Below are 10,403 nucleotides of genomic sequence, written 5' to 3' on the forward strand. Positions count from 1 at the left end.
CAGGTATGAAATTAGATCATGTCCTTACAAGAAGGAAGAAGCTTCATCAATATCAAGAATTCAAGCAAGCTCTCATCATGATGACAAACACCAAAAGAAAAGACCCCAAGCTAAGTTAAGATCACATAAGACAAGGGGTAAAGCAAAAGGTAATCACGGTGAAAAGCCTCAAGTGAAGAGCTTTGGCGACAAAATGTGTTACACATGCCGTGAAAAGGGACATATTGATAAAAAATATCCCAATGGTAACATTCCTAAGCATAACTCTTCCGATAATGATCAATATTTGCTTAGGAAGGATAAGAGTGGTACTTGTGTTGCTAAGATGATTTGTTCACCTCATACTAATGCAAGGGTCATTTGGGTGCCTAAGTCTCTCGTGATGAACCTTAAAGGATCCAATATGGTTTGGGTACCACAAAATGCTTAATTCGCTAAATAGGTAATTGGAGATGCATTGAAGACTTAACTTACTTAAGAAGAATTATATTGCATATCTCATATCAAGTTTCCTTTCAAGTGGTATTTTTCATCATTTGTGGAATGGACACCAAGTATGAAGATTATTATTTCAATATCAAGAACCAATGACATCTCAGTAACAAGTACCTACTTTGAAATATCTAGTCTTCTTAACCTTGTGTAGGTGTGAATCGTTCACAATCTTTGGTGATTCTGAACACTTGAAGTTGGCTAGGTAGTTTTTGCTTAAAATTATATATTATTATAAAGTGGTGCGTTAATAATGCTCTCTAGAGCGAAGTCTTATGAGTGATGCAGACAATGAATACTTGGTGGTGGTCATAATGAAAATATCAAGAAAAGATCAAGACTCATGAAAACCCCAAGCATCTTGGCTTTTCTGAATAATCCTGATATTTTGGATTGAATCTGGAAGCTTCGGTCTTCGTAAACCAAACATTTTAGGCTAAATTCGGAAGTTTCAAAATCTGCAGAAGGTTGGAGGTATGTTAAGATGAAAAAAAAAAAGTAAAATTTGGACCTCCACCTCAAGTGCTTCGTTCAGGAGCTCATCAAGTGTCTAAGAAACTATTCCATCAATAATGTTCAAGGAGATATTTGAAAAAGAGATGGTAATTGCTAAAAACTCTAGTTATAATTTCTTAAGAATTTTACCTTTTTGTGCCTAAAAAAAATACTAGAGGATTTGGACTTGGTGATGGCTATGAAAGATGAACTTAAGCTACCATGTTGGACTTGGTGATGGCTATGAAAGATGAACTTAGCTACCATGTGAAGAAAAAGTGAGTTAAAAAATATGTAGATTGCCAAGCCATAATTCACATCTTGTGGTAATCTACATGATCTCATGGTTGTAAGTTTATTCTTGGCAAAAGTATTTCCTTTATCTTAAAATATAGGGTAAGCTTCTCTATATTCTTGAATGATCTAAGTGAGTATTAAAAGTAGTTCAAGTACTTGGAAGCACATATTTAGGGGGGGGGGGGGGTCATCCTATGTTTTGTTCTTTGAGACTAATATTTCTTTATGTGAAATTTATGTTTAGTCTCTTGGTGAAACGGAGGGTGTTGGAGACTTAGCTAAATTTTTTGAAGATTTATCTAATTGATTAAAGAGCCAAGTTATGTGAAATTATATTTATTATCTATCTAATGACATTCTATGAAGGTAACATTCTATCACAATATCCTTAAATTCATAGTCATTATCTTTGTGATAGATTTATTGTTCTACATAGTTTTCTGGAATTTACAGAGTTTAGCATATCCGAGTTTAACTCGGAAGTTCCAGATGCTGACAGAAATCGGAAGTTCCAGGTTGTATCCAGAGATTCTGGATTATGGAAGTTCCTAACTCTTTGCATGTGTAGGTTTTGTATCTATGCTTATTTAGAGTTTTTGCTTATCCTAGCATGTGTAAACTGTGTAGACTTCATTACATTCTTGACATGATCTTATTTCATATCCTATCATGTCTTGATTGCTTACTAAGTGTGCTATGAATTTCCTTCTAGCGCATATAACTTTCCTTACCGACTAGTATGTGTAAGTCATATAACTAGTATGTGTAGGATGCATTGCACATTCATTTATTGATTATGTGGTTTTTGAGCCTTATTTGATCCTATTCGTTTCATTGAATTCTTTTTGTCTCTTTTGGAGATATTAATGGATTATCACATTGTGGGGGAGTATTATACTTTGTGGATCTTAAATACCCATAAAGTTTAAATATTTGAGCAATACCATTTAGAATTGATATAATTGCTTATTTAGCATTCATGTGGTATGTCAAGCTCATATAAAGCTCAATCTCGCAAATATCCATTAATTGATCCTCATTTGGTTTTAAATTAAAACTTGAGATTTTTGGTACTTCTTTAGTGATCTATTTAATCTCAAGATTTTAATTTGGATCATTTTCTTATTCGGATCAAATCAACTATTATTTTTTATATGTTTACTTGCAATAGTTGACTTCGTAAAGAATGCATTTGAAGCATAATGCTTAGTTTCTAAACCTTCTTTATATGCTTCTTTGAAAGAAAGTTGATCTATATCTTGTTGCAATTACCAACTTGTGATATCTCCATATATCATTATTTTCTTACAATTAGTAATAATACAAATGGTAATCCTTATTGATCATCTTTATTTTAATTTTTTGCTTCCAAGTGATTTCTTTCCTTGCGAAAGATTTTTATTTAACTTCTATGTTAGGAAATTTGCCTTTATGGAGTTCTTGGTGATGAAATAATGGAAGTGAAAGTTTGTGCAAGTACTTGTGTGAATCTCTTGTGCTACCCTTTCTAGTTTAATCTCCCTATTGGCTCCCTTGCATCCGTTTGCATGTTTTCTTGATTTTCTTTTGGTTTCATTTTTGGATGAGTTCTTTGTGTGTGTCAAAATGGCGATATTGATCTAGCTATGATCTGAGTGTAAACCCCCTATCACAAGTGAAGATTTTGGAGTTTCTGCCTGGTTTTCCTGGGTTAAGCCCTTTCATGGTGAAATCTCCATTCCCTTGTCCTTTTGTTTTGGTGATGTTCTTGTTGAGTTCTTATGAGCTATGACAAGTGAGAAGCATCTCCATAACACCTAGTGTGTCCATCTCTCACGAGCTCACCAAAAGTTCGAGTTTCTCGATATTTCTTTTAAATCATCAATGTTTGAAAAGCTCTAATCTTTCTCATGATTCGGAGTTGATTCTTGTTGGAAAAGGGTCTTTGAACTCATATCCACATGTCCTCCAAGTTTCATGAGGTTTGGAGTTGATTTGGTTTGGTTTCTAGATTTTAGGAATTAGTTTCGAGATGAAATTCTTCTCTGCTAAATTTTTTTGTGAAGTTCGAATGCACCGTACCTAGTGATCTAAACTTCACAAAATCAGTCCAGATGATCCGGACTGTGTAAATCCTTTTTGAAGTGTTTCTATCTAGTTGGAATTTTTGTGAAGTCCGGATGATCTGGCCCAATAGATCCGTACTTCACAAATATAGTCTAGATCATTCACGCTTCACAAAGTTGATTTTTCAACTTGTTCTATCGTTATCCGCACCAGTTTGGATGATTCAAATCAATCGTCCACACTTCACAAAAGGTTTCATGAGATTTTCACTTGTTTTGTCAAGTGATCCAAATCCGGTCCAGACGATTTGAACCAATAATTTGCACTTCACAAAAAAGGTCATGAGCTTTTGACCTAGCTTTGTGAAGTGATCCTAACTGGTTTGGATCATTTGAATCAAGTAATCTGTACTTCACATATTTTTGTGTATCATGTTTCTTTTGGTTTTTGTTTCTTCTGTACGTACTTTGGTTTTAGGGCTTCCTAACTTAATTCCTAAGGTTAGTAACTCCGTTGTGACTATGTGGTTTTGATATGTTAGAAGATATGCACGTTAGGTAAAAACTAGGAAAGGCCATCCACAAATTTGGTGAGACTTGTATTCACCCCCTAGTCACCTTGGGTCTTTGTGGCTCTTCATTTTGTACTACTAGAACCCTTATCACACGTGAAGAGACCAATTGAGTTGATAAAGCTGAGTTAAATGCTTCCCGACGCTTGCTTTAGGAAGTATCAAAATATGCGAATGCTTCCAAACGTCGGGTAACTATGAACCTATTCATGGCATTAGGGCCATGTTAAGTAAATCCTAGATTTTCAGTCATAAAATACTTTATATCACGCCATTGGCATGTATATAGTTACAATGTATACCTTAGTTAAGCAAATATCTATCCAACATCATTATTCATCAATATGTGGCCTCATATCATTGGCCCATTTCAAATCCATCCTATTTATCATTTGCAAAAAAAATGATAATATAAGAAAAGGAAATTCAAGTGTTTCATCATTTGCATCACAACATGCAGAAACCTATGACTCTTTCAGGAAAGTTTAGTACCATGTGAAAACAGTGCCGATAGACTTCTACACTCACCAAAGCTGAAAACAATGGTCTCCTCTTTCATCCTTGTATGTCCACAGAGGAAAAGCAACACAAAAATGTATTAGAATTAGGATAGCAACACATACCATGTGACAACAATTCACTCTTCTATAATTACATACAGAATTAACTGAATGCAATGACACTCACACACCTAGAAGTGTGTCTCCTATCACATTCCTGGTGGATATAGTTGTACTCTCACGTCTCCACTACCACACCAAGATGTGGTTTCTTGTTACATGCACTCCAAGGCGCTATGGCGGCACAAGTCATACTAACGTGTTATAGGTCATAATTGGGCTAGCCTTCCAACAACTTTACTTATACAAATTTAAGGACCTATGTATGAGCTAAAGAGTACTAAAATAGGAAGTTTATGGACATGATAGAACAAACGAAATAAGTTCAGAGATTCATGGTGTATCTTACTGTCGAATATCTAACTATGGGGTATATGCGTATAAGGAGTACATCATATACAGACAAGATATATACGATGCATATTCGGCAGCTTCAGATATCACAGAACCGAATCAGTGGTACCTAATACACCTAGAATCAAGGAAATACATACCGAGAAGGATTGGATTGGTTACCCAAACTGATACGATCTGTATTCAAAACAAGTATATCTACTTGGAAGTCAAGGAAAATAACTCCCTATCGACTATGTCTGGATATGAATCAGTACCTCACCCCTATATAAGGCGGAAAGGCTGGGGGGAGAGAACGAGAACACACGAACAAGGAAATATGAGCAACACGAATAGCAACAACAGATGAGTTACTCGACAACTTTAGGCCTACAAAAGATTAGATCCAATCAACTCCTTGTAATAGTCTTAGCCACCTTGCTTGTACTCGAGATCATCAATACAAGACAGCAACACCCCCACATGACGTAGGGTATTACTCCAATCAGAAGCTCGAACCTGTATACATCATTTTGTCTCTCTTAGTGATTAATCTCTACTCTTGAAGGCACCCAGTCAATTTACGGACATATTATTGGGAACTAATCTTCGATAGTTGCCGTGCCAGGTAGGAGCCTTCTTCTATCTTGTAGGATTAATCATGTCTCAGACTCACTCTTGCATCGGATTTTCCGACATCGGCTTCTACGCCTGCTTCGAGTCGACCGAGGACGTCTTCGAGCCCCCTTCCGTCGACTCAGAAATCATCTTCAAAACTATGGTTTTTCCGTCAGAACAATCAAGGTGGACTGATCCACACCGGTACCTTCGAGTCCATACCATTGGATGCGTACCACGAGATGGGACATCTCGAGTGGGATCCCGCAGAGCCTAATGTTCTCCACTGCATGGACACTGAAAGCGACGAGGGTGGCGATGGTGACTCTAACGCTAGCCAGAGTAGCTAAACAGATCGATTGTGTTTATGGCTAGAGGCGACGACCCCCCATCGACTGACCCAATGGCAGTAGATCCAAACATCATGGTCGATAATGACACAAAAATCCTTGGAGATCCAGCGATAGCAGTCGATGTCGATAGTACTGGCGTTGAGTTACCACTCAAATCATTCGCATCTAGAGCCATACGTGCACTCGGCACGGCCCTCCACCGGTGGACCACAGGAAGGCAGATGCCTCCGGGCCTATTCCGACGACTTCCAGTGGGTGTACCTACGCCCGCAATAGTCCACGGCTCAAGGGACAAGTTCCCTCCGAACAATCATCGTGAGGCTTCATTGTCTCAATCGCAACCGAGCCTCGGTAGTGACATATTCGGTACTCTAGATGCTAACGTGCAAGGAGCTCCTCTATCGGTGATATGAGATCCGGGGGTTCCTGAGTCCCGAGGCTAGGACAGCGCAGTGCCACATGGTGCCTTCCCTCGGGGACCACCTCCCCGAGGACCCGAGAAGGGCCAGGTCCGGGAGTGGGCGCTCGGGGCCAAGAGCAGTTGGTCCCCGAGTACCTAGAGTGCCCTGAGGACCCGAGAAGAGCCAGGTCCGGGAGTGGGCGCTCGGGACCAAGAGCAGTTGGTCCCCGAGTACCTAGAGTGCCCCGAGGACCCGAGAAGAGCCAGGTCCCGGAGTGGGCGCTCGAGGCCAAGAACAGTTGGTCTCCGAGTACCCGGAGTGCGCCGAGGACCCGAGGGAAGCAAGGTCCGGGACTGGGCGCTCGGGGCCAAGAGCAGTTGGTCCCCGAGCACCCAGAGAGCCTCGAGCACCCGGCAAGCCCCATGCCGGTGGACCCCATAGGGACTCCACGATGAGGTGTCGGACAGTGGGAGGCCTGATACTGCATTTAATGGGGAGCGTGAACGGTCACATCCAACCACTCTCCCCCACGCCTGCCGTACTGAATACGCCAGCCCCTGCTACCGCTTGGCAGGGAGGCGTGGGCACAATTAATGCGGAGGGTCCCATCGCATGTCCCCATGCGGGGCCCATGAAGAAAGACAGCCTGAAGATATTTTCAATGGGCTTGAGGCTTATCGCCTATCGCCCTGTTGCATCAGATCATGTCAGACCTACTCTGACTAGACGGGTATGAGAGAGTACTTAGAGGTTGGCTGGTGGGCGCCCCTGCGCCTGTTAAAGCTGGGACGTGAAGACCGATGGGACCGTCCGAGGGATGCATTTTCAACCCTCTGTAACATCAACTATAGACCCATGATGGTTGCTTTCCATTTATTGTCTACGGGAACTTGTGCCCTCATTCTGGGCACTCCCTGGAGGTGTTGGTAATATGCCCTAAAGGCGATCGAGTTTGCGGATTGGATCTGCTAATGGGCTTTAATGTTGATTAAAGGACCATTAGGGTTTAGAGTCATAATGGGCTTTAATGTTGATTAAAGGCCCATTAGCGTGCTCTATATAAGAATAGGCAGGGGCCAAGGCGCATTGAGTTTTTCAGAAACCCTGGCCGCCTCCTATTCCCGAACTCCCTTCGAAACCCTACCCGGGCGCGCGGTGCTAGCACACCGGCGCACGGCGATTCCATCCTTGTACGTGTGGATACCGTAGAGGCGCTGCTACTATTGCGGTGCTGATCTGCTCGGGAGTACTCGGGACGTACCCGCGAGTACTCGGAAGGTGCTCAGGACGTGCTCGGGACGAGGTTGACGATCGACTACTTGACGCGCACGACGTTGGATTGGTCTGCTCCAACTCTTCTTCCGCTGCACTACTCGTCAAGTGGTAACGATTCATGATCCCCTACTCGCATGGCTTCCTGGTTGAATGCGGTAGAGAAAATTTATTTTGTGCTAGCGTAGCCTACCCGCAACCCTTCAGGAGGGCCTCCCCCCTGGTAGATAAAAGGGGGGAGCACTTCGTAGAAAGGGACCGGGAAAACAGAGCTCGATATAGAAAGATAGCCTTGAACCTTGTAACACAGAGAAAAACGAGAGAGCTAGAGATCCAGAGAAATGCATTCGAAGAGCATTGATAACATACTAGACACATAGGAGTAGGGTATTACACCTCCGTGCAGCTTGAACCTGTCTAAACCCTTGGTGCATTCATTACTACTAGCCGACGATCATTCGTCCCACCTAAGTCCCGCACGCATTAACCCCACATACGAGGTAGTTCCAGGACCAGCCCCCCAGTCGAATCTCAAAGGGGGTCCCTCAGGATCCCTGCTTGCGGTGTTCAACCACCGACATCATCTGATTCTCATATCCCTTCCAGAATTGGATTCGGCGAATCCACTAACTCCCATGGTCAATCAAGTCAAGATCCTACTCGATGCAGCTCAGAATCATGTCGCTCGAGCAAACAATCCCTGTAACGCCAGGCCCCTCAGTCAGAACTATATCGGCTCAAGGAGCCATAGGTGAGAACGCGCTCGAGTAGGGGAATCCCAGATAGGAAGCTCAGGAGGTTGAGACCAAAAATGATATTATGGGCTAAATTGTAGCTACCCTATCCATAGACGTGGGTATTAGGAAGAAATGAGGAATCGTATTCCACACAACCGGCGTGATCTATGTATGGTGATTGAAAACCACCGTGAGGAACTCCGTGAAGTTAATCGCCGCTACTGCGACTGCAGATCTACAGGACGAGATGGTCGATATGACTCCCCCGCTCGGAGAGAGAGGCATGGTAGTCCTCCACCACCTCCTCCTGAAGAGTTCGACGGGGGCTGTGAGGCTTTCGTATGTGAACTCCAGTTGATTCGGTTGCCCAAGAATTCCAAAGCGGGCTCGATCCAGAAATACGACGGGAAGATCAATCCCAACGAGTGGTTGCAGATCTACACCACCGTAATTCGAGCAGCCGACGGTGACAATCAAGTAATGGCCAATTATCTGTTAACTGTCCTAGATGGACCCGCAAGGTCCTGGTTGCTAAACTTGTCGCCCAACTCAATTCTTTCGTGGGCAGAACTCAAGGCTCAATTCATAGCCAACTTCCAAGGCACATTCGAGTAGCCAGGAATGGAGAACAACCTCTACCAGCAGCACCAAGGCAACAATGAATCTCTTTCAGATTTCATCCGCAGGTTCAGCGATAAGCATAACACGATCCCGGACATCTCAGATGAATCGGTAATTATCGCCTTCAAACGAGGTGTTCAGGACATAGACTTGCATGGGAAGATGGCTACTCGGAAGATCCGCATGGTCAAAGAGCTTTATGAGTTGGCTGACAAGTGCGTGAAATGAGCAAAAGCGCAAGTGTGCGCTAAAAAACCTCCAATCTGGCAAGGACAAACCCGAGTCCTCGAAGAATAGAGGAAAGAAGAACAAACCCAGTGACAAGCGCAAGGGTCCTGATATGACTGTAGCCACAGTCAATAGGAGCATATTGCATAACACTGGGGACAACAAAGGCCTCAGTCGAGGTGGTGGAAAGTGGTGCCCCATCCATCGGAGCAACCAACACGACTTTGACGAGTGCTTTATCTTCAAGAAGAAACTTGATGAGAAGATCAAGGCAAATGCTGAGCGTGGTAGTAAGCAAGTTAAGCCTAATGTTGAGGGTGGCAAGGCCCAGTTCCACGAGGCGGACCATAGCTTGGCACACATCTTTGGAGGATCCACCACGTATGAGTCCAAGAGATAGTACAAGGCGGTTGAGCGAGAAGTTAACCTGGCCCTAACTGAGTCTACTCAGTATCTCAAGTGGTCAGAATAGCTGATCACCTTTGATTAAACCTACCATCCGACCGTGATACCACATCCTGATCGATACCCAGTCATAGTTCAACCGACCTACTCAACATCAAGGTTTCCAGAACTCTCATATATTGAGGTAGTTTGCTCAACTTCAATTTCTCCGAACCTTGGACAAGATGAAAATCGAGAGGTCAGAGCTTAAAACTGGAGTCGTGCCTTTCCATGGTATAACTCCTAACTCATCGACCATCCTCTCAGCCAGATCAAGCTGTCGGTCACGTTTGGCACGCCTGACAACTTACACACACAAAAGCTGACCTTTGGTGCCACAGATTTCGACACGGCATACAACGTGATCCTAGGCGGCCCAATGCTAGGCAAGTTCATGGTGGTGGTTCACTATGCCTACCAAGCACTTAAGATCCCGGGTTCCAACGGGGCCATTACGGTTAAAGGAGATCAACGTGCAGCGGTTAGATGCGACAAGCAAAGCCTGGATATGGTCGAACACTTCAGTCGAGTGTCCATCACTCCTAAGGACGCAAGTTCTAAGTGTCAAAGGCAGCAAGTTGTTGTCGAGGCCAAAGACTACAGGCTCGTAAGTCTTGCTGGTGCTACCAAATCCGACGATGCCAAGGGCAAGACCCACGGCGGTGTTAGCAACAAAAAGACCAATGGTTGCATCAAGGCAGTGCCCCTCGACCTGTCTGAACCATCCAAGACAGTTAAGGTTGGGGCCAACCTCTACTCCAAATAGGAACTTGAGCTCGTCACCTTCCTCCAGGCAAACCAAGACGTGTTCTCATGGCAACCGTCCGATATGCCTGGGGTCCCCAGGGAGGTGATTGAGCATAGACTGGTTGTTA

The sequence above is a fragment of the Phragmites australis genome, chromosome 8 (assembly GCF_958298935.1).
Source record: "Phragmites australis chromosome 8, lpPhrAust1.1, whole genome shotgun sequence".
In the NCBI taxonomy this organism is placed as follows: Eukaryota; Viridiplantae; Streptophyta; class Magnoliopsida; order Poales; family Poaceae; genus Phragmites; species Phragmites australis.